Source organism: Dermacentor andersoni, chromosome 5 (assembly GCF_023375885.2).
Source record: "Dermacentor andersoni chromosome 5, qqDerAnde1_hic_scaffold, whole genome shotgun sequence".
In the NCBI taxonomy this organism is placed as follows: Eukaryota; Metazoa; Arthropoda; class Arachnida; order Ixodida; family Ixodidae; genus Dermacentor; species Dermacentor andersoni.
In genome coordinates, this window is record NC_092818.1 from 87,934,552 (window position 1) to 87,957,495 (window position 22,944).

A 22,944-nucleotide genomic window follows, 5' to 3' on the forward strand; every position below is an offset into this window, starting at 1 on the left:
ACATTGATAAGTGCCTTGGCAAGAATGAAGTACCCACCCCTAACAAGGCACTTGTGTCAACGCCGGCACATACACCGATTCCCACAAGTCAGGCACCGTGACGTATAAGTGGCACCCCACAATATCTGCAGACGAAGGACAGACTAAGCACGAAGCGTTTTCTGACGGAGGATGGTCTCCTGTTAGTGTTTGAGCTTCAGCTCACTCGACAGCTGCACCCAGAGATACTCATACTCTGTGAACACGGTGACGTTTTCGTGTTCCAAACGTAGGATGACGTCGTCTGCACAGGAACCCGCCAGGTGGATTTTTTGCTTTCCTGTAGCTGAAGCGAAGTCCGGGGTGCACGATGTAAGGGTAGCAAACACCAGTTAGAACCTAATGGTCTTGTAGATGTCCCGCGATTATTTGAACTATTTAACTAATTAAACTATTGCCCACACCGTTTACACTGTACCGCAACACGAACAGGAGTTTTCGCTCAAAGCTTGACACGCACAGGTAGTACAGTAGTGGGGACAGCGGGAACCTCTGCCGTAGTCCTCATATTGTCGCAGTCGTCTGTATATTGTCGCTTACCAATTCATTGTATTTAAAGAATAATAAACTGAAACTGAAACCTCACAGGCTCTGATTTCGCTGTGCCAAATCGGTCAATGACTTTTTTTCTCTCTGTAGGCACTATACACGGCAATAAGACGCGGTCCTGGCCGTCCTACTGCCGTTAGGCAATGCGACTAGCCGGACAGCTTCTTTCTAGAGCGGAACGTGCGAAACATTGTCATGTGCTCCCTCAACATCCTAAAAATGGCATAGTGCACTCTCAGACAAAGGTACACCCCTTGGGGTGTGTATCTGCCACACAACAATATCGTCATTTGCCTTGATTGCGTTTGTTTTTCTTGAAAACGCCACGCCCGCTACTTTTTTGTCGGGACTGCTATATCATGCTGATAACGCGCATGCCGTTCGTTACTGAGAAGTACCGGGCTCGCAGCGTTAAACAAAGGAAATGCGGACACGACATATGACGTTTATTTTTGTGTGGCGAGATACAACCCAAAGGGTGTAATTTTGTTTTAGTGTGTAGGGAGCGCTGCACTACCCTGGAAATTTCCGCACACTAGGGGAGAATGAACGGGTTGTCCTCCAGCCACCGGTTTAGGCAGAAGCCGTGCTGCAGCTGAGCAAGCAGGTGTTTCAACTCGACTCAGCTGTTGCGTGGTACCTCTAAACTACTAGAGAAGCTCCCATAGACGTCCACATGTCCAGACGATGGAAGCCTGTTGCAACCGGCGCGATCTGTGTGTCGAGGAGAATATTTCAAGCTATCCATAGCAATCAATAAATGAAAACCATGACGTCATCCCCAGAAGTGGAAGTTACATCGTCATCTTGGTGCAAACGTTTGAATTTGTTTAAGGTCTGGCATTTCGGTCCCTATGCGTAGCTTTCTTTTATTTTTGAGCTTTCTACTCGCCTCAGGTTACGCACTAGTGTGTTTTTAAAAATGCTTTTGTACTTACTTTGACAATTTGAGCTAATGAAAGGGAGGTGAATGTCAGTGCCGGAGAAGTTTCAAAAAACAGTTTACATTTATTCGCCTAAATATATACGCCCGGTATACATGATGGTACAAAATTATTTTGTTTCAATGGGTGAAAAGTGCTATCGTCAACACTCAGTCACAAATGAACATTTTCTCTACAATTATTTACAGAATCATTGAAGCACTTACAATTATTATTATTATTATTATTAATATTATTATTATTATTAGCTATTAGACAAGACAGGGGTGCACCAAATCTTTATAAAGCATTTTACTCTAACAGTTTTGCTACAGGTAGTGTTCTGACTTGTGCTATAGGGAGAGTGAACATTGATCGCACGGTGTTTCTCCGCGTAGCACTTCGCTTTAATTATCATGCCGGGACATAGCACGCCGGATGCAGCATCCAGATAAACGAAAACGAAAAGTCAGCAGTCACGACTTCGTTTGAACAGAAAGATAGCGCGCTGGCTCGGGCGAAATTTAAGCTGAATCAAATGAATGCGCAAGCACCGGCTTGAACAAACACCTAAAGAAATAACTGAACCACGGGGGGACCAAACTGCCACACTCATGACAGCAACTCCATTCTGCACAGTATAAAAGCTATCGGTATGAATAGTCTTGCACAGGTCCCCTAAAAAAGTGAAGCTTTCTTTGCCTCTTCTCCCGACATTCGGGGCGCTACTGTGGTGGTCTTACCGCGCGTGCCACTGGGTTTCTTGCAACACCGCCAGATGGCGCTTGCCTCCGCGCCTCCCGGCAGGCGTCGCCGCGGCAGTGTTTCACAGCTTGTGCGTACGGTACGTGCTACGCTTGGTTTCGCACGCTACAAGAATCCAGGTGCTGAGATGTGAAGTTCGCATGCTTGGCTGTGATAGTGCAAACATTACAGTCGCCCATAGCCTGAACCGAGGGCTTGAGGGTGGCCTCTCAACAGCGTGCTGGCCACGTATGCGGAAGGAGCACGCAAACACGCGCCAGCAAAATGGCTCCTAAGCGTGCACTCAGCGTCGAGGACACCCAGGCCCGAAAGAAGTGTCGGGCGGAACAGAAGCTGCTTCGCTACGCAGCGAAACGTGGTGCAAACCGCTGCTGCCACGATGCTATGTGCCATGCGATGCAACGATTATTCTCAACCCTCTCAGTTATTATGAACACTGACGCTCGACAACGCCTCAAGCAAACATGTCTCCCTGTGTGTTCTGTGGACTACACTCTAAAAAAAGTTTACACCCTTTCGGGCTTATCTTGTCCCACAGCAATAATCGTGAACTTCCTTGCTTGCGTTACCTGTCTTGAAAACTCGGCGCTCGCTACTTTCCTGTCGAGAATGCTGTGACAAGTTGATAACGCGCAAGCCGTTCGTGACCAGGAAGTACCGGGCTCGCAGCGTTAAAGAAAGGAAATGCGGGCAAGACAGATGACGATTATTCTGTGGGGACAAAATGCAACCCAAAGGATGTATACGTTTTTTAGAGTGTACGCAGACAAGCAACAGTGGTGCCCGCAAGGTAAGGTTTAGCATCAACTCACCGCTCTCGTATTGTACTAAACACTGAATAAACTACACATTCATCACCAACATCACCGCTAATTATCGTCAATCAAAGCAAAAAGCATACAAAGTTTCGTGTACATCGGTTCCCAAGGTGCGTGGGATCCGCAGATTTTTTCTTACGACAGAAACACTGGTTTGTAGCATTCCTATAGGAACAATTTAATAGTGAATTACACTGATCGGCTTAGAGCAGTGGGCCACTCGAGATTAACAAAATCCGGCACGAGGTTACCCAAACTAGATCGACCAGTAAAAAAAAAAATTGCGAGGACACCTAAGCACTTCAGAGTTGTGAATGCGAAAGCATTCATCTTCAATCTGCTCCGTCGAGGCGCGCTGATGACGTGGCGTCGCGGCGAGGCCCGCTTCCTTGACGCAATGCCTGGCCCACTGTTGCGGCAGCAGGTGTTCCGATTCGCCCGCTATGCTCCATCGAGGCACGCTCGTGGCGTGGTGTGACAGCAAATGGGAATTTAGGTGCCTGCCGGCTTGCTGCTACAGACGCCGGCTTTATCGCTCAATGAGCCATTGGATGCGTTCGAATCATCAAGAATACTGCCACCACGAGGTCGCGGGAAGAAATCCAGACCGCGGTGGCCGCATTTTCACCGGGACGACTTAACTACGTGTGCCTCATTAATGAAGCTTTCAGTGCTGATCTAGGGTGGCCTAACCGTAGTTTAGGCTTTATTACTAAGGTAAAGGAAGGCTTCAGAATTAGGACTCTAGTCACGCTTCAATCGTGATCCAGTCTCTGAAGTCTCTGGCAATAGGTTTTGGGACCGCTTTTTGTTCCTAATTTTACGACCGATATAGAGCGACCTTTGCTGATGCGCCTAATTATTGCGCTTACGCTAATGCCAAACATTGAGCTTACGTGCTCTTTGCCGTTGGTCGTGGCGCTTGTGCATTATATTGAACGGCATGTGTACACTCCAGATCCGTTTTGCAGAAACTGCGCGGTGCGGAATGGTTTTCTTTCTTGAAAACTAGTCACAATAGCGACCGACATGAGGACTGGACCCTACTTTTCTATAAATCATTAGAGAAGTTGCCTAAATTTCGCCATGGCTCAGTGGCTATATCGCTTTGGTAATGAACGCGAGCTCACGGATTTGAGTCTGCGCAGCTGCCGCCGCAATTGGATGGGATACAAATGCAAACACGCTCGTGTGCTTAGATTTCGGCGCGTGTTACAATAACCCAGGTTGTCAAAATCAATCCAGAGTCCTCGACTACGGCGTCTCTAATAACTCACTATGCAGCTTTGGGGCGTTAAACTCTGCAACTAAAAAAAAAAAAAAAAAAAAAAAAAAACTAGGATGTGTCCATTGACAGTAGCGGGAGCTTGTAGACTAAATATTTAGCTCTACTCACGTGCCAACTCGCATCACGCAGACGCATCATGTGCCGTAACGGCAAGGCTGCATCTTTATTCGCGACGCTTTTATTGCATCTCGCCTGACCTATAGCTTCATGTGCTCCCGAGGCGAGATTCTTATCATTAAAGCGAACTTCATTGCCGTCGCAGTTGTGTGAAAAAAAGCCCTTTTTTCTTCGCACCATCTATATACACTCCGCAAGAACATCTCTATTTTACGCTAGGTGGAAAGTTGAAAGCCAGCGGAGAAAGAAATGTGGCACTCGACCACTGGGAAATTCCGAAGCGAACACAGCGACAAAAGTGCAAGCGCTGAGCTGTCACACTTTTACGCAACGGTTGCGAAGACCAAAGACCAGAAAATAAGGTCTTTGTCAGCGTATGTACCTTTTTTTCTCAAAGAAAGCATGACCCCGACTTCACTTCATATCTCTCGTACTTTATTGCGACTGTTTGCTTTGCTGTGCAGCGAATTGGCTGCGCTACTGTTTGAGACTTAGCGTACTTACATCTCTTTCACTTGATTTCTGCAACGCTCGTAAGCTCTTCCTTCTTTTGGTAGCATTGCTTTCTTTTGTGAGATGCCCGCTATTAAAGGCAGCCATCTTCGACTTCCTTGCCTCTACTCTTTGTATAAAGATGTAGAGTAACGTAACGAGTACGTCAGCGCTCACACGGTTTATGTGTACATTTGGATCAAAACCGAAAAAGGAAAAGAGTCTTTGAAAGGACGGCAGTCGATATGTATTCGCTGCGATTGCGCCAGCGCTGCTTATTTTATTTTCCGTTATAAAGCAATTTCTTTTGTGCCAAACTTGAGCAAACAGCACGCTAACTTTCTCGTTCTGTCACTTTCTTTATTTTTCCCAGCAGCTGTGCTCCGTTCACGAGGTAGTAGCTTCTTGAAGACACATAGCCCCAAGCCACTAAGGGTCGTAATTTTAAGACAAACTGCAGCCGCTGATTTTTTAGGGGATCGGCTTGTCTTTGTTCAGCCGTGATTCGCAGGCCGCTATGCTTACAGTGTAAAACATAGGAAGCGAGAAGTAATGGCTGTATTGTTTAATGCAAGCATGTGCTACAATTTAGAATAACTTTCCTTATTTAGCCATACGCTCTGTAAGACACACAAATATAGATACCCGCGTATAGTGTGTTTAATTTTGTTGTTTCAAAATATACTATTGGGCGTAAACGCAAATATCTTCAAGGCACGTATACGATGTTTAGATACTTTAGAAACAGGAAACGTGTAGCCATGAGAACGGGTTTACACGAAATTGAAGCATGCGATCTGTCTTATCTGTGGCTGACGCACAGGAATACAGTTAGTTGACAGAAATTACCCAGAACGAACAGACTATTTTACTGCACGCAGTAGTGTCATGAAGAACTAGTTTGTAGTTGCACGGTGTACATCCGTACTTCCTTCCAACCGGAAGACGAATCTAGCGGCAAGGGCTAGCGACGCGCGGTGCCAAGTAGCAAGAGTATCATGAAGCGCCGGTTAAAAAGGATTTTTGCGGTCATTCGAAGTGTAAGATATTTAAGAAGGAGGTGGGACGGCAAACGGGCTCGTTTTCTCATTTTTCAACAATGTTACCACACTAGCACAATCATGCAGGACCTTTTATTTGTAGGATGAAGCAACTTGAAAGTGTCTTTGCCCAGCCTGAGGGAAAGAACTCGCCTCGGCCGTCGACGCCGTGCTCCATCGGCGGTTTATTTACATAGCGGCTGCGTGCTGTCTCTCTTGTAGCTCGTGGCGCTCGCACTGTGTTTCGAGCGGCAACACGTCACTTGGTTGGGAGCGGGCAATGTGTACATTTCAGGACCATTTTGCGTGAAGCTGCCCGGCACGCAAGACCTCTTATGCTCGAGTCACGAAACATCCGGCAAGCGCATGCTTTAAATTTTATTTCCATCGTTCTTTCAGACAGAAGCCAGACTTGAATGTCAGGATAAACAAAAAATAGACACTATCTCTTCGTTTAAGTTGAAGCCTACGGACTTCATCTCGGCGAAGACAAGCGGATATATTTTTGTCGCGAGAAGGATTGTACGCGGGCGGTAACAGAAGGAGACCGACGCCATGAACGTACCCATGTGTGCGTGCGTGCGTTCGTGTGTGCGCGCGTGTGTGTCTCTGCGTGTGTCAATGCGTGCGTGCGTGCGTGTGTCTTTGTGCCCGCGAATGCGTGTATGTGTGTTTCGTACACTACTGTCCTTGCTTTTCCTTCTGTCTCAGCCATATATAAATCATTCTGTCATCATCACTGTAGAAGGCATCGGTCGGATTTTGGTAAACGGGGTCCGACAAGCCTTGAGCCCACTAGGAAAGACTAGAGCATGTGGAAACCTGCGCCTCTGTCAATGTCCGACACGGGCTCTATCGCAATCGAATAATAATTCCCTTAAAGGAGTTCCGCGGTATCTTGATAGATTGGTTTTTATTTGCACAGTGGTCGGTTTTTATTTGTACAAGAAAGCTGCAGAGAGAAGGTTTCATTAAACATAGATGAGTAATGATTGTTCTACGTCAATGGTAACGAAACTATGTGAGCCGAATCGAATAAGAAAAGGCAAGACTGAGATGGTCTGGTGAGACACGTGTTATATTGATGCTGCCTTCGTTGTCAGTAACTTTCTTCGATGCTCATTGTTCTTCAGGAGGGTGCCGAAAGTTTGTTTTACTTCTGCGGTGTTAACATGCATTTTTGATAACTCAACAATTTGAGAGTCATTTTCTGCAGAACTGTATAGTACGTAGCAAGAACCCCTATGCTAAATTTACACATCATGTGGTGAGAACACACTGTCGGAAATACATCGTCCTCCAATGAGTGGTTTATTTTCACCATGCGAGAATACTCGGAAGGTGCCAAATGCTTTGTGTGGGGTTTAACGCTAATGGCAGGAAAATGGCGGAATCTGCAGAAGCAAGCAAACGATAGTATGCTTGACGGCTGCTGCTATCACTGCTGTACTGTTGTAAATGAGCTCATTACTTATTTTCCTGGCGAAACACCTGTGTTTCTTTCTTACCAGATTTTGTTTTACTAGAAAGAGGGGGCCAACGGCGCCTGTTATCTAAATTACTTAGCAGGTAACCTACCGACACTCCTGGCCAGCGAAGTACCGCCCCCAGCAACCGCTTTTACTTGCGTAAGAGTGAAAGGGCGTTCATAACGTGCTGACATAAACGTTTTTATGCAACAGAAAACAACACCACGATATAGCAATAAGTTTTACGCTGCACCATAGTTTTATTGATTTAAACTTAGCAGCATGAGTTCGTGAACGTGTTATGCTCCGAACAACGTCGGAATTCGGCATTATCCAGTCACTAAAATAGTCCCCGTTCATTAAAAGCACTTAAAACGCGAAAGCAAAGTAATGTAGCTAAATAAATATTATTTGAAAATTTTCCTGAGCTGGAGGTAGTGTCGTACATAAGATACACACCTGTTGGATGAAAAAGTGACGCAGCTGCGAGTTTGTGCCTGTCCTTGTTAAAGAGGTTGTTGACAACCGACTTTTAAGGATGTAGTTTTTTTTAAGGCGTAACGGAAAGGCTTACCCTAGGTGGTGCTTACGCCTGTAACGGTCGCTTCAAAAAAGCGCGTAGGTATTTTGTAAGCAGAATTTTTCGATCTGAGCAGCTTCTAAAGAAGAAAGAATCCCTCCTCTAGCACTGCTGAAAAGTACAAGCGATGTCGTTAAGCCGGCCTCGCAAATTGTGAAAGCCGCCCAGCGTTCTGCTCTCACAGGAGTGAGTGCAACTGTGGCTAACCACCTACATCTTGACATTTTAAATCACTTTCGGAAATAAGAAGATGGTAGAATAAGTTTGCGTTATCGTACCGTCTTTCCTTATGACTGTACCGTGTTTTTTCCCGGAGGACACGCCTACGCCATGGCTGGCTGGCCCCCCGTCGTCGTTATTCTGCCGATAGACAAGCAAAGCCAACTCCTCCAAATCGAAGGCGAAGGCAGTGCCACTTCTCTATTCACTAAAAATGCAGGCTTATCTGCACTTCGCAAGCCAGAAAACTAATAAGGGATAAATGTGTACGGAATTTCAATAATAATACAAAGGCCAGGAACCACGGACACTAATAGAAGGTCACGTGAAAGGCCGCTTATGCATCTTCATGTTGCTGCTGCGTGGGGCGCTAAAGGTCATATTTAGCTACTTTGGGTGAAGAATTAAAACTATAAATCTATGTTTAATGAGAAAAATATAGATCGCTTTAACCAATACGATACGCATGCCTTACACCGGTGGGTTATCTCGATTTATGTTCTGAACGGTTGCCTGTCCCTTTAATGTTACTGTCTTGCATTCAGTGAAGCGAAAATTCAATTTTCTAAAGAAACAAAAATCAACATCAAGTCTTGTATTCATCAGTACTATTACCTAATTCTTAGCTTGATTATCTTTAGGCGGGCACATAATTACTATTAATTATGTGCAATCCTCCGAACACGCAATCTCGGATGACATAGATTGAGTTATCGTGCGCGGTGTCAAAAGCGTAAAAGAAAAATTTTGGGACATGGTCAACTAGTAATGAAGAGGAGCAAGGTAAACTGACAGTGATGGAAATATTTTGGCCTAGCATTGGATGCAGCATCCAGTGCGTCGCTCAAACATGTGCCTCACCAACATGGCCGGCCACAATCGCCAAACGATAAGCGACGCGCAGACAATGAAGTCCGGCCCTAAATGAAGATGGATGACACCTGTCGCCTTCCTTGAAGGAGTGCCCGCTCGTACTCAACGGGCGACTCCTAAGCACCCTTCTTCACCTTTCACACACACACACACACACACACACACACACACACACACACACACACACACGCACACGCACACGCACACGCACACGCACACGCACACGCACACGCACACACACGCACACGTACACATGCACATGCACGCACACGCGTACACGCACACGCACACGGACACACACAAGCACACACAAGCACACGCACGTACACGCACACGCACACGCGCACACACACGCACACACACACATACGCACACACGCGCACACACGCACGCACACGCACGCACACGCGCTGATGTGAATGATTGTAGTAGAAATTCTAATCGCCACTTCGTTTCAGCTCCCTCAAGCAAAGTGACGCTTTATTAAAACAGCACAGACTGTATTACTGCATTCTGTTTCGCAGTATAGCTGGCGGTACGCACAGTGACAGTACTCTGCTGTGCCATGATACTGTTCTTTTTTTCTGAGCTTGATTATTTTTAGGCGGGCGCATTTTTTATGTTATCTTCGTCGCTTTACAGCTTGGGGCACAGAAGTAGATTAGCTTTGCTCTAACCAGTATAGTTCGGAAGCTATGTCTATGCTTAGTTTATATGTCTCGTCGTGTTTGCTAAATGTCACAGCGTTGCTGCTCGCCAGACTGGCGATTATAAAGGAGTTCACGCCGCACATCCACGTTGTTGCTAGGATTCTGAAAATTACTGGTTCACGAGGAAGGCCATGAAACAACGCATGAAATTCACGTACGGTGTATGCGGTAAGATTCGCACTTAGCTAAAATGTTGCGCAGATGCTGGGCAAATTTTTGTTTTGTTTTGTTTCTCCGAACCTAGTTTCAATAACACATTCTGGATAACTTACGGTATGAGAGCAGTTCACGTCCAGTGAATCAATTATGAAGTAACCGTTAATATATATGCGCGTTCTGTATTGTTTGTGTAACGATATGCTTTGGAACTAGGTAACATTGAAATATCATATACGGCTAAATGAGCCTGTCACCGTTATTGGTAAAAAAAAGATACACGATGAGAAAGCACGCCCGAAAAATTGAATTTATTACATTATGACCTACATAACGGCTTGTCGAAAGGACATTTTTTCCCCCAAGGATCACTTTTTTTTCAATGATAACACATCGAATAGTTTTATTCCAAGCATAACTTTCTTGTCAGAAGGGTGCATGTAACTTGCTTCGCGTAGGTCCACTGTCCAAATTACTTGTTTGCAGAAAATAAGGAGAGGAAACAGTTTGAAATTGTGTATTTGAATTAAGAACGCTGGCACGTTTTTATTGGATTATGCTCGAAGGGTTGCCAATTTATTCAAGGATGTGCTACAAGGACCTCAGAGGTAGGAGACATATGGTGGGGTGAGTAGCGGCGAGCATCATCATATGAAGGAGGAGAGGGGGAAGAGAAGCTTCAATATGGGGATGGTCCAGGAGGTGCGGCAGTGGCGGGCTACTTGGCCACTTCGGTAGCAAAGGAAGCAGATTGACTTGTCATCAGGAGTTCTTAACTCAATAAGGCTGCGAAATCTGTGAGGAGAATGCAGGTCGTTGCAAAGTACAGCGGTCTTCAGCGGTCAGGGGATTCAGAAATTAAGGTTGGTATATGCTTTCCGCACGACTGCCAGAATGATGGAGATGGCGGGGGCTGATTGGTCAGTGGTGTGATCAAGTGTTCGTGGATTGAACGGGGATGGACTCGCAGCCTCAAGCTCGCGGCGAACGATATACGTCATGTTCTCATGGAAGGGCAGTGCAGTGGTAAGGTGGACGCAGGATGACGTCGCAGCCGTGTTAGAGAGACGGGAGAGCTGGGGAATGACGAGGCGGCTCTTGGCCACCTTGAATCGGCGGAATTTTTTTAGAATGACGTCTATGGTGGAAACAATCTTGTAGGTGAACAAGTTGAATGCGTCGTCCGCTATCTCTTTGTGGATGTGGCCTACTTTGTAAACCTCAGCCATTTGCTCGTCGACTTTCCGGCAACGAGGGAGCAGGTCTTGTATGTACGAGACATACGACTGAGAGGAAGAGTGCTCTCGCGAAGCGAGCTCTTTCTTGCAGCATGTTGGCGACCGGACGGGTTTCCAAAGAAGTCGCGGAGATGATCCATGAAGGTGTCCCAGCTAGAGAGCTCGTCTTCATGTGTCGAGAGTACGCGTGGTGTTCCGCCCCAGTAAGATATGCATTTGCTAGCATTATGGTAGGGTCGCGGCAGTTCTGGCAAACACACTCATAGATGCGGAGTGAGTCCTATGCGTCAAGATTATCTTGGCTGTAGAATATGTCAGTATAGCGGGGACTGGTCACCATCACGTGCGTTGGAGTTGGAGTCGCAGGTACAGAGGAAGACGAGGTGTCGTCACTGGGAGCCACGGCGGAAAACTAGGTGTTGTGGCCGCTGCAGTGCTGCATGGAGAGCACAGAGAGCGCCATTCTTCTCCACCGACAATGTTTTACGAGCGAGGGTTTCATCACACTGAAGACTCTTTAAAAGATATATTTATAAAACATTCCGGCGCTGGCCAGTTCAGCAGACAGCTCAAGCCCAAGGAGCTGATCGTCTTCTTCATCGGGGCGCCCGCGCATCACTAAAAAAAAAAAAAAACACACAGTATGCATGTAGTATATGCTAACCGGTTGCGTCACATAAATTTCAACAGCAAAAACGAAAGTGGAAATGGAGGAAATTGCAAAAAAATTGAGCCGCCCACAGTTTTCTTAAAATTTAGTGATCATGAAAAGCGAAATGCCAAACATAAACGTAAGACACTCCGAAGAGTGAAATAAAAGGGATGGAAAAGATTAGATGTACTTTAGTACGGCAAGATTAAATGAATTCTTGAAGCAAATGACGTACAATTTTATTTTATTGACTTTTTCTTTATAGCTATCTTTTTTAGAATTTTACTACAATAAGGTAATTGCTGGAAACGCACATTCCATGTGATTCGTTCTTGCTCCAAAGTATGGAGGGGGGGGTTATTGATTCGTAGTTAGGTTTTCTTTCTGCTCACGCCCCGATATCTCTTTTCTCCGTACGACTATTTCCGGTCTGGTAGTTACTGCTAACTTATTGTTTCGTTGTTGTATACTTCTTGGACTTTTTTATGCTTGAGTTTTGTTACTGACTCAACGTAAATGCAGTAATAGACACCGCAGGAGGTAACTTTGTTTAGCTATCTTTTTTAATTACGGTCGCTAAGGCTTCACTCGTATATATTTTCTTTTATTGTTTTGTTTTTTGACCACGACAGAGGATCGAGGGGGTTGTGATCGGCGCAAAGGCTATACGCCCTAGTCACTGGTCAATTTTCGGTTCCCCGTTTGAGCCTTGGTTGGACCTCTAAGCCGCTCTGAGATGAGTCGCGGAAAGTTCTCTCATGTGTGCTGAAAGTGGTTAACACTCAGTCATGCTTGAGTCGTAAGAAAGAAACGTTACAGACCAAAAGCAGTAGAATGCAAACTGGGTAACAAGTAGAGGAGTGTGATTCAGATTTCTGTACAACTCAAACATTATTGTGTTGCAACATAATGCGATCAAATGACCAACACACAATTTTGAAGCTATTTCCTAAAAAAAAACAGCAGCGGTTGGCTGTTCTTACTGTGCCCTGATTACTGAGTGCCCTAAATGACTTTTCTGGTATCCATAGAAGAATTTACGGTGTGCGAAGAACAAGGAAATAGGTAATGCATGCATTTTGACTATGACACGAACTTTTAGTACGCCTACACTTTTGATTTTATCGGGTTCCTTATCACCTGTCGAGCTTTATTGTTTGTTTCTATTGTTTAATGTCTAAACGTCTTTTATAAAGAGTAATATAGACTATCAGTCAACAAGGGGGGGGGGGGGGACAGCTGGTAAAGAAAAAGATACCAAGCAGGTTTGGCACTCTTTCTTTGCTGTAACGGGACAGAAGCCACTAAAGTACCACCAATATGAGTTTACAAGTAAATAACATAAGGTTGGACAGGACAAAAAAGATGAAACCTTTAAAAGATAACCAAAAGTTGTCAAATTTCGGACATATCGCCGATAGCACCACCAAGCAACCTCAAACCAGTTCTTAACATTAAATGAAATATCAGCATTGACTCTAGAAAAAATTGAAGAGCAAAGGTGGATGGCCAGTGTAGTTGTAGCATATCCCAGATGGTTAGACAATGGTACATATATTTATTTTCATGATTTGGTAATAAGACTGACGTGCTTGAAAATCTACTCTTCGAACATAATCCAGACATAGTAGCGATAACTGAAACGTGGCTTCCCTCGGCTGTCTTAAATCACGAATTTGTGCCTCCCGATTACTCCACCATTCGAAAAGACAGACAGACACGTGGTGGTGGCGTGGCACTGCTAATAAAGAAATCCCTCCCATACGAACCGTTGCCAAATGTGAGGGATGCTGAGGCCGTGTTCTGCAGAATTACCTGCAACAACACTGCCATAATTGTAGGCTGCGTTTACCGAAGTCCTGACTCGGACGAAAGCTTCATAAAGAACACACATGAGTTTCTGCAGTGCCACGCTCACAGCCTAAGAATTATCATCATGGGGGACTTTAACCTTCCAGAAATAACCTGGAAGAAAATGCAATACTCATCACGTACTTCAGAAGCACTAATTCATTTAATGCTCAACTTCAACCTACAACAACTAGTTGATCAACCAACACGCTCACATGGTACTGCAAGTAATATACTTGATCTAATACTACTCTCTGATCACTTCTTTGTAAACAAAATACACACTAGTATTGTTGAAGGTATATCCGACCACGATATTCCAATATGTCACCTACCTCTGTCGTTTAGCATGCAAAAAAGGTCTTTAGAAAGCACCGTTACCGGCTTTGCGAAGTCGGACGACGCCAATATTTTGACGTACATGGCACATGAATTCACGGATTTTGCGGAAATGGCTTGCAAACCTTCGGCAGACGCAAATTCCCTCTGGATTAAGTTTAAGACAGTAATACATGACTGCATTGAACAATTTATACCATTAAAAACAAGAAAATCGCGCAGATACAACCCATGGGTAACGCGTGAGGTAATTCATGCCAAACGAAAAGGGAAAAGGTTACGTCGGTCTTTGAAGAAGACTAAAAATCAATCACTTGAGATTTGACGTAGATCTGCGGAAACCCGCAAGGTGGAGAGAAGTAATGAATAAAGGGAAAATCAGACATCCACCCGTTCGTAGCAATTGCTACAACGGAAACCCATACGGGTTCCTCGAAAGAAAAGCCTCAAGTTGAAGAAAAATTCGTCCTGGTCCGGGACTCGAACCCGGGACCACCGGGTTCGAGTCCAAAGGAACCCGTATGGGTTTCCTTTGTAGCAATTGCTACGAACGGGTGGATGTCTGATTTTCCCTTTATTCATTACTTCTCTCCACCTTGCGGGTTTCCGCAGATCTACGTCAAACCTTGCCTTTGCCTCGTGTGTTGTCGACAAATTCGACTTCGCCCTGCCATCTGCTAGCCGCCTGGTTAGCTCAGATGGTAGAGCGGCTGCCCCGGAAAGGCGGTGGTCCCGGGTTCGAGTCCCGGACCAGGACGAATTTTTCTTCAACTTGAGGCTTTTCTTTCGAGGAACCCGTTTGGGTTTCCTTTGTAGCAATTGCTACGAACGGGTGGATGTCTGATTTTCCCTTTATTCATTACTTCTCTCCACCTTGCGGGTTTCCGCAGATCTACGTCAAACCTTGCCTTTGCCTCGTGTGTTGTCGACAAATTCGACTTCGCCCTGCCATCTGCTAGCCGCCTGGTTAGCTCAGATGGTAGAGCGGCTGCCCCGGAAAGGCGGTGGTCCCGGGTTCGAGTCCCGGACCAGGACGAATTTTTCTTCAACTTGAGGCTTTTCTTTCGAGGAACCCGTATGGGTTTCCTTTGTAGCAATTGCTACGAACGGGTGGATGTCTGATTTTCCCTTTATTCATTACTTCTCTCCACCTTGCGGGTTTCCGCAGATCTACGTCAAACCTTGCCTTTGCCTCGTGTGTTGTCGACAAATTCGACTTCGCCCTGCCATCTGCTAGCCGCCTGGTTAGCTCAGATGGTAGAGCGGCTGCCCCGGAAAGGCGGTGGTCCCGGGTTCGAGTCCCGGACCAGGACGAATTTTTCTTCAACTTGAGGCTTTTCTTTCGAGGAACCCGTATGGGTTTCCTTTGTAGCAATTGCTACGAACGGGTGGATGTCTGATTTTCCCTTTATTAATCACTTGAGACATCAAAATTGATTACCGCCAAGGCAGAACTTAAAGTCAAACTAAGCCACTCCAGAAAAGAATATTTTATTACTACCCTGCCTAACTTCGTAAAAAGTAATCCCCGCAGATTTTGGAATCACTTCCGTGCACGCAAAGTAATTATGCCAGAACGACGCCACGATGAAAAAGTTTCTCAAGCTAATGCATACAACAAGTACTTGCAATCGGTATTTACTGCAGATAACGGCTTTGTCTCCCCAATAATTCCTACAGGTTTCACTATCGACTCACTAAACATAACTGACTCAGGAATCTTTAACCTCCTACTCGGATTAGACACGAAAAAATCTAGTGGCCCTGACGACGTCCCGAACGAATTCTTAAAGCGATACGCAGAATTGTGCAGCAGGTATCTTGGCATTATCTATCGCATATCACTTTCAACCGGACGTGTGCCAGATAGCTGGAAAAAAGCAAAGATAATGCCAATCCATAAATCAGGTGACACAAACTCTCCTTCCAACTACAGACCGATATCACTAACTAGTACATCGTGCAAGATACTAGAGCATATAATTTTAAAACACTTAACAACATATTTTGAAGAGAATGGCATACTAACAGCCAACCAGCATGGATTTCAGCACGGGATGTCAACAGTAAAGCAATTGACTGAAGTTATACATGACCTAGCACAGACTATTGACAACCGCGGTCAAACAGATATAATATTTCTAGATTTTAGCAAAGCATTCGACTGTGTGTGTCACAACAAGCTAATTGCAAAATTGGAGTCAATTATTGGAAATGGAAGCATTACAGCCTGGAATAGGGATTTTTTATCACAACGTTCACAGTTCGTTTTCCATGATGAAGCATCATCTGATACAGTTCCTGTCACATCTGGCGTTCCCCAGGGCTCGGTCTTGGGTGCCTTACTATATTTAATTTACATCAATGATATCGTCAATAACATAGCATGCAGCATAAAGCTTTTTGCAAGATGATTGCATTATATATAAAGAAATAAGAAGTTATGAAGATCACCTTGCTTTGAACAGATGCCTTAACGAGATGAATGCCTGGTGGGAACAATGGAAAATGTCTATCAACATCAAGAAATCAGTGACAATGGTAGTAACAACAAAGAAGATTAAGTCAGGATTCACCTACCTTCTCAATGGTACACCCCTAACTAATGTTCAGCAACACAAGTATCTAGGACTGACTCTAGCATCAGACTTGAAGTGGAATAAGCACATTGCCAACATCACTTCAGCAGCCACCCGTAAGCTTTTCTTCCTTAAAAGGTCCCTGAAATCTGCTCCCGGTCATATCAAACTGCTGTGCTTTAAAACCTTTCTGCGTCCAGTACTAGAATACGCCAACACGGTTTGGTTTTCTCACACAAAGACGAACATAGCCGAAGTGGAAAAAGTTCAAAGAAAAGCAATACGCTTTATTCACAAGTACAAAACCACTGACTCGCCCACAGAACTCCTGGCTTCATCCGGAATGGACATACTGGTAAACAGAGCACAGCAAGCTCGGCTAAAATTCATACACAACCTGTTGCACAACCGCTTTAACATAAATTCGTCAAAATACATAACTTTCTCTACGTCCCGTATTTCCCGCCATAAGCATAATAAAATGTTAGTTGAGTACCCTTGTAAAACGGACACATTTAGATACTCTTTTTTCCCTACTGCTGTTAGGGAGTGGAGCCACCTCGACTCAGCAATAGCTGATATAGACTCGCCTTCAATTTTTAGTAACATGATAGGAAAGAATAAGGAATGACTGCTAGAAATATTTTAGTCTTATGCAAATTTGTTTTTTACATTGTTTAGGTCTATCTCTTATGTTATGTTATGTTAGATTGTACTAAGTTATGCACTGTTAGGTTGTAAATGGTTGTGTTGCATTTATATTTCACGAGATTGCATTGAATGACAATTTATTGTATTTATAACATCTGTTTTATTGTTATAGCTGACTTCACTAATTATATGCATGAAATGATGTCTTTATTTTTTTTGCATTTTGTATTTTTCCAGACTGTACTGTGTAGCTACATGTAGCGTATCTAGTTTATTGTACTTTGTATTCACATGTTCTATGAATAGTGTTGTATCAACGCTTACATTGTAACAATGTGCCCAGCTGCTATGGTCTTGATAAAGAGACTGGCAGTATTGAAAATAAATAAGTAAATAAATAAATAAATAAATAAATAAATAAATAAATATACACTGATTGATTTGGTTACAACCTTAGACAGAATCTTAGTCAAAGTAAGATCTATACTCGACCATTGTTTAGCAGTTGGGTGTCTTGGATTGATGTGGCACTTCAACCCAAACTTTTCTTGCACAAATTGAGTGAACCATTTCTTGTCTGGTTTAGAAATGTTCACATTGAAGTCTCCAACGATGATCACAGCGGTAGTGTCATCACGGTTAAACCATGCGAAGTGCGTGTTCATGATCTTCTTGATATCGGCATACCCGCAACTGCGAATACATTCATTGAAAATGTCAAAATGATCCACGTACGCCGATGTGTGGTCGGTTAGGCCGGATCAGTGTGGCATCGCGAGCAATTTTTGTGTATGCCGCCTTGCGTACGTTTCCCCAGGCACCTTCAAGCTGCATTTTGCCGCTTTTCGCCTGGGGTGACCCCAACTATTAGGTTGGAAACAAAATCCTTTGATTGACTGACTGACTGACTGACTGACCCACTGATTGATTGATTGATTGATTGATTGATTGATTGATTGATTGATTGATTGATTAATTGATTGATCGATCGATCGATCGATCGATCGATCGATTGATTGATACGCCTGCAACCCGAAACGCGTAAAAGACACCATTTTCGGTCCTGACACATCCACATTGAAATCACCGACAACGACCACTGGGGTAGTTTCATCGCCACTAACCCACACAAACTCAGTAGCCATGAACATTACTGGGCTATAAGCCATTGCATTTTTTCCTTGCCTTCAGGGGTATGAGCCATTAATGATCACAGTTTTCGACATGCTGTATTCTATGTTGTATGTGTGATTAGAAAGAATTTTGGCACTGCTCGCTTCACTTTGTTCAGTACTTGTAGCCTCTGCCTTATGGGGTCATGAGCCATTGCATTTTTCGTTTGCTTACGGGGAAATTAGTGCTTACGGAGGTATGAGTCATTGATGATGATAGTTTTCTTGACGTACCTGAAAAACACACGCAACCCTAGCCATATACAGCTTCGCTGTAAAAACTGAAATTTTTAAACGTAACACAAGGACACACTACGCCGATTTTATTTTAAAAGGTCACTATGGATTGACGGATGGATACAACTTTATTGTAACTCCGACAAGGTTTAACGCGACCCGGATTAAGGTCTCTGATTGCATGGTACTCAGAATTTTTACTGCTCAACGCAATGCCTTTCCACTGTATAGCTGCTTGTGTCTTATTACGATAGCAATTAAATGGACACTCCAGTAGAACTTTCGCCGTCATCGTCACCATCGGTTGAGCGGCTCCACCTATATTTAGCTGTATGTACGTTACATGTTTTGAGCATTTCTATGCGAAGCGGAATAGCCGGCACCAACTGAAGAAACGAACCTAAGCATCATATATTAAAAAATATATGCAAGCAAAAATAAAGAAAAAAATTCTAATGAACTATTTTGGTTTTACGTGCCAAAATCACGATCTGTTTATGAGGCACGCCGTAGTGAAGGATTCCAGAAATTTGAACCACCGGGGATTCTTTAACGTGCATCTTAATCTAAGTACACTTGCAAAAAAAGAAATAAGCTAGTACAACAGACATTCCTAAGTCACAAACAGCAGCTTACCGTAATCTTTTTGTTAAAGTTTGCAATCACTGCATTTTTTCGAACTAATTCACGACACTAAAAGTTCGATAATTGCAAAGAAACTTAATAATACGCTGATGACCTCGCAGCGAGTGATGGAACGATAAATAATTGTTGCTACATTCAAAGGCGTTTATAGGGCAGAATTGATCAGACAGCCGAGTGTAGGCTGACATTCTAGGTGTAATATGGAGGGAGAAGTGGAGTTGGTGACGTCATGTAACGCGCAGAGAAGGTTCCAGGTGGTCTTTTAGAGCAGCTGCATGAATGGATGTCAAGAATCAAGAATGCTATTGGGGATTCCAGAAAATTAGGTGTTGAGATGAGATTAAGATATTTTAAGCCGTAGGCTGGAGCTAGCTCACGCACTACATGATTAATTTTAGATCTCTTGAGCCGCCATTCACGTTGCCATTGTTATTAATAGGCTCACGATGATCATGACCGCCCTTTAATTATATATCTTTAAAAGCGTAGTAATCACCAAAAAGAAAGATACTAAACATCTGCGCTTCAATCATACTTCCTATGTCTGAGACACGTCTGCTCATCGTTCATTTAAATTTATTCTCAGCCCTTTAAACAGCGAAATGACGTTAACAAAGCAAGTGACCAAACCGCGCAACATATGTATGCCTTCTCACGCCTAATCATCCCGTGGAATCGCCACCAAAGCACGACGAGACGTGCTGCAGAAGAAATAACGACAAGACCTACACCGGAACTCTAGCGCACAACGTTTGCACAATACTGGCGGCGTTCCATCCGAATAATCGGGAATGGCGTCGTGTGGTGGGCGTTTATGAGGGAGCAACGTTACAGCAGTCAGCGCTGAAAGAACTAAGGCGGACAAAATGCAATCGGGGAAACAGAAGAGAAACGGCAGTTAAAAGAGAGTTCATCCTCTGCTGCTAATTTCTGCGGAATTTCGCCCCATGTTGATGTCACCACTCTGAGCACGACTGGGGAAAGTGTCTGGGGCGTCTCGTGATCTGGTCACGGGCCAGCGGTGATCATTAAACAGAAACTAATTTATCTCCCTTTGGTAGAGCAGGAAGATAAGAGACGCGTGGTGGATGAAAGCTTTCAAAAATCCTCCACCCTAAAAACGAACGAAAACTAAGAATAATGCTCTGGATAAGACATCAAGACAGCATGAGGTACGAACACCATGTCTCGCGTACACAGGGTACTAGCGTTTGGAAGAGAGGTGGGAGGCTGAGACGGGCATGCATAGCGAATGGGTAGAAACTGTGTCAAGTCCTTATGGCATGACTGTTGCGTACAGAACCCCGTCAATTGTGTTTTTCATGGTCTTGACGGGACTCATACAACAAAGTGACAACTATGGAGCATGGTTAGCGTTCAGAACACGAGGTAATTGTTACTGCGAGGTGCAAGGGAGACTTCTAAATAGAAAAATAAAAGAGGTTCCCTGGTAGGTGAGTACACGGATCCCTTATTCGGTCTCGAATTGTCTGACGCGGCAAGAACCCATTAGCGACGAACAACTCCCAACGATCCCATATTTCTTTCCCCCTGAAACAGTACGAATTTATCCCAACCGGCTTTTCAAACGCTCCACGTTTTTTACTCATTTCCTGCTTGTATTTTTTTCTGGCACTTTTCCTTTCCTTTCTTGGCTCTTTGATTCCTCCACTTGGTACAGCAGACTTCCCTTTAACATGGCTATTGAGATATTGGAGAGTTCGTAGCAAAGAATAAATGAGTCGTATCGACTGGTAATGCTCGGCGGCTTTCGGTTTCCGGACACAGTGCTGGCGACAGCTGCGGTACTAATCAGTCACGGAGCTCGTTCCCCGAAGATTGCAGCCATTGGCCATGAAGGCAGTTCAAGATTCAGGAAAGCTCGGTAGCCGTAGTCGACTGGGGCGTAACATTACAGTAGGAAATCTCTGACGCTGTGAGCAGATTACCAGCCCTCTGAAACTGACGTAAATAGTTCATGAGCAGCGAACAACATTCGGCGGTGTACAGTTAAATTTCAAACTGACCTTGTAGTTGTTTAACACGTCCGACGTTCTTGATACACAAGCACACCGGCGCATTAGGTTTGCACATTTCGTATTCACAGTGCATCTGGCTCATGCAGACAATGGGTCTTTGTATGAGGCGCGTTCATGTTACGTCTGGTACACCACATTGACTTTCTTACAGCTTTCAATGTGCTGCTGGAGGTGAGCAAATCGATATAAAGCATAGACTTTCACCATGGAGGCTGTACAAGAATATGGTGGTCTTCATGGAGTCAGTGCGTAACCCCTAACGCCCTATTGGGCCCTTCTTAATTTAAGCAATTGCTACAGCATCCTAATACGAATAACGCCCGCTTTATGACGATTGATGTTTAGCGTACTTTATCTAGCTCTTGTGGCGTCTGACACAGCTGCCATTTTCGGTATTCATTGCCGGCATATTCGCCAGTAATAAAAACTGCTTGTGCACGCTAGATCTCAAATGGAGGTTTTGATTACAGTGCAGGCAGCCATTCCACTCGTCAGTAAATCACAGCGACCCTGAGTGTTATTCCTTCTGGCGCCAGTTTTGAGAGCATGGTCATTCTCTAGCTGTTCATAAACAGGTGTGCATATAAATTCGATCACATAAACAGGCGCGCAGCTATAAGTTAGATAACATACAATCACAGAAATTGCAGGTTCTGAGCAACACTGAGCGTTTAAGAACGATGTCTTTCCAAGAGGGTTATCTCCCCCCGCCCTTCATCGTATCCGTTATCAGGACTTCTTTCCTTTTTCGTGGGCCGATCCCGAAGATACTGCAGTTTACAAATGTAGAGCGGTCTCAAATGTAGTGAAGTCTAAAAATGCGGGCAGTTCCCGGGGGTAGCTGCAGCCTTAATATGTTGGCTGATCTTGAAGATAGCGCAGTCAAAACATTGAAGTAGTTCCATTCTCCTCTTATTCCATTTCACACGAGGGCCGACGCGGTATTGCACCGTGAGCTGTGACTGTGCTGAATCCACACCTCCCACTCGCTCTGGAATACATTGTATATGATCGACTTCTAACTCAAGGATCACTTGCCTTCCAACTTTCTCATGGTTCTCACTCGTGAAGTACATACGTCAACACGCCTCGTATGTGATAATGCATTGTATTGCCGTGAACCATTGTTATGTGTCGGCGATTTTTGTTTTTGTTGTTCGAGTTCGTCGTACTTAAACATTCTGTTCTTGTCGGCATTGAAGCATATTTAACAGGGATAAGCGGGCTAGTTGGTGGTCGTTAATGGAATGTATCATGTAACCGCACTGAAAAACAAGGGACAAGGAAGGAACACACAAGACAGGCGCGGAACTTCAACTCAATTCAAGTTGAAGTTCCGCGCCTGTCTTGTGTGTTCCTTCCTTGTCCCTTGTTTTTCAGTGCGGTTACATGATGCATTCCATTAACGGCATTGAAGCTTAGTCGGACGATAGTGCCGTGTTTTTATTTTCTCATGCGTACGCTCTGCGACGCTGTACTCGTTGGTGTCAGGAAGCACTAACT

At 44.5% G+C, this 22,944-nt stretch overlaps 3 non-coding genes across 3 annotated transcripts; all 3 read left to right on the top strand.

Annotated features, from left to right (window-relative positions):
* The first annotated feature begins 14,801 nt into the window (after positions 1–14,801).
* TRNAS-GGA (transfer RNA serine (anticodon GGA)) lies at positions 14,802–14,876 on the top strand. Its single transcript has one exon. It is a non-coding gene; the product is annotated as a tRNA-Ser (tRNA).
* Positions 14,877–15,079: 203 nt separating this feature from the next.
* On the top strand, positions 15,080–15,154 carry TRNAS-GGA (transfer RNA serine (anticodon GGA)). Its single transcript has one exon. It is a non-coding gene; the product is annotated as a tRNA-Ser (tRNA).
* A 203-nt stretch (positions 15,155–15,357) lies between these two features.
* TRNAS-GGA (transfer RNA serine (anticodon GGA)) lies at positions 15,358–15,432 on the top strand. Its single transcript has one exon. It is a non-coding gene; the product is annotated as a tRNA-Ser (tRNA).
* The last annotated feature ends 7,512 nt before the right edge of the window (positions 15,433–22,944 follow it).